At 37.4% G+C, this 2,527-nt stretch overlaps 1 pseudogene; it reads right to left on the bottom strand.

Annotated features, from left to right (window-relative positions):
• LOC121210240 (protein argonaute 4A-like) lies at window positions 1–998 on the bottom strand (annotated as a pseudogene).
• Between the last annotated feature and the right edge of the window lie 1,529 nt (window positions 999–2,527).

Genomic DNA, 2,527 nt, shown 5'->3' with positions numbered 1-2,527 from the left:
CTAACGTTTGTCAAACAAAGAAAGCGAATAATAGCTAAAATCCAGAAGCTCTATAAAAAAATATAGTTTAAAGGAGCTGCTGACATTATCTTTCATTCTAGGAAGTTGAAGTACAGAAATCGCTCCCGGAGTTGTCATCCCACCATGGCTTGATGATGTTTCTCAAGCACCTTTAAACTCTATAAACTGCTCTAAATGTGAAGTTACCAAATGAGCTCAGTGAATAGGGGACACAACAAATATGCCTGTGGCGTTTCTTTGATATAGCATGAACTAGCTCCTGCAGATCATCAGCTGAAAACCCAATCTGACCTAAGAGAACATGATAATGAGTAGGTCACGTAGTTCCAATCATTCCAGTATGGGTACAAAGATAGAAGTCATTGTTCTTAGGATGACAGATTTTGTTGTCTATAATGGTTCCAGGCGAGATATTGTAAGGAGATCCCTACTGAAAAAAACTTAGTATGATGATTTTTTTATGCCACAATGACCACAAACTTGGGGTTTCAACTCTTATCAAGAAATTTGCAAGCCTCAATTACTTGATCTAGCTCAATGTCCAATACTTGATTGAACTGTGACTTGCTAACTCCATCACTGAATATAATAATTTGATCAGGCTTCCTTTTCCCTAAACTTGTATAGAAGTCTAAGAAAGCTTTCCTTACGATACCCTCATCCACTTTGTCAGAAACTGGTTTGAAGAGAGAATCTATCATTTCAAGCTTCAGAGACTGTGTACGGCCTGATGCCCTATAACTGGAAATCAATGGCCACTTCATGAAACTAAACACCGCAGCTATTGACAGTATATCAGACTATTCAGGAGAGCCAAATAATGCATCCATTCCAAGGATGATAGTTGGAACCTTTGAAACAACTGGAATTGAAGGTGTTTGCTCAATTACTAACATGGAATTCAGTCCTCCAAGCTTTGCATTGATTTTTAGAAGCAGGTTTGTAAGGCATTGATCCTTCACCCTAATTAGCGCCATACACTGAGTCACGATGCCATACTCAGACAGATTGTTCTGCTTCTATGGCCCATAAAAATCAGAGTTTTTCTTATCGAGAAGCAAACAAGGAAGGAACTGCGGAGCTCCGAGTATCCAGCACTATTGTCCACCAAGGCATCAATATGAGGTACAGAAAAACTAGCTTTGTTCTAACTTACAGCCTTTCCTTTTTTCTGAGGCTATATCCTTTACCCCCTCTTCATGGGGTAGAATTTATTTCTCTTCTTGATTTACCATTTTCAACAAATTTAGAAACAAATTGCAATCTCTGTCATCTTCAGAATACTGAGATTCCTCTAAACACATGTAGTGCTCAAAAGGAACTCTGAATCTATAGTATCGTTGTCCCTGTCATTGATATCTAGGGGTCTTCGATAGGCACAAAAGAATATACAAGGAATAAATAAATTCAAGAATAACTATTTACGTTATGAATGAAGAAAAAATGAGGGAACAATTGCTCAAATTAATCATGAAAGATATGTTTTATTGAAACAACAATGTCCAAACATGAGCCTATTTCACAAATGAAATCTTATTGTTTCTAGGCTTTAAAACAACAAGTGTGTTCTGAACATTACTCTAAATTAACTTTAAAATACAAGGATCACTTCCACAATTTCATTGTTCAAAACATTCCCCAAATGTGCAAGGGCTCACCAGTTTTATTCCTTGGTTTCCTCTTTGGATACGTTATTCAGATTCCCCAACATCAAGTCCTGCTCAAAAGCCCTAAAACTTGGCGCATTCTTAGATCCCATGCCCCTTTCCATCATTGTAACACCCCGAACCTGAGACCGACACCGGAGTCGAACACGAGGTGTTAACAGACTTTAAACCCCTTATAAAAATATTTCCCAGACACTACCAATCTGCGTACTAGTCGCTTTAAAAATCATATCTTGAGTTTCACAACTCGAAAATCAGTTTCGTGATTTTTCCCTGAAACTAGACTCATATGCCCATCTACATATTTTTTTTCTAAAATTTTTGGTTGGGCCAATTAGTACAGTTTATTAGTCAAAGTCTCCCATGTTACAGGGATCGACTACCCTGACCTTTGCGCATTACGACTTGGATATCTCCTTGTAAAGGGCTCCAATACTGATGCCGTTTGTTTCTATAGAAACTAGACTCAGAGAGGAATCTATACATATATGGTATGACTCCTAATTATCTCTGGTTAATTTATGATGAATTTCCAAAGTCGGAACAGGGAATCCAGAAACCGTTCTGGCCCTGTCTCACGAGAACCTGAATATCTCTTAACATACTGTCCGTATGATTGTTTCGTTACTTTCCTATGAAAGTAGATTCATCAAGGTTTGTTTACATAATTTATTCACTATTTAATTCCATTCCTACTATTTTTAGTGATTTTCCAAATCTACATCACTGCTGCTGTCAGCATCTGCCTTTAAGGTAGACTTTACCTATTTCATGGTTTCCATGATTCAACTAGCCCTTTTTGCATAAAAAAGCACAATTTATGAAAGTGATTAACCATC

This window comes from Gossypium hirsutum, chromosome A01 (genome assembly GCF_007990345.1).
Source record: "Gossypium hirsutum isolate 1008001.06 chromosome A01, Gossypium_hirsutum_v2.1, whole genome shotgun sequence".
In the NCBI taxonomy this organism is placed as follows: Eukaryota; Viridiplantae; Streptophyta; class Magnoliopsida; order Malvales; family Malvaceae; genus Gossypium; species Gossypium hirsutum.
Note: the sequence above shows the minus strand (reverse complement) of the source record. Positions and strands in the feature narration are given on the sequence as shown.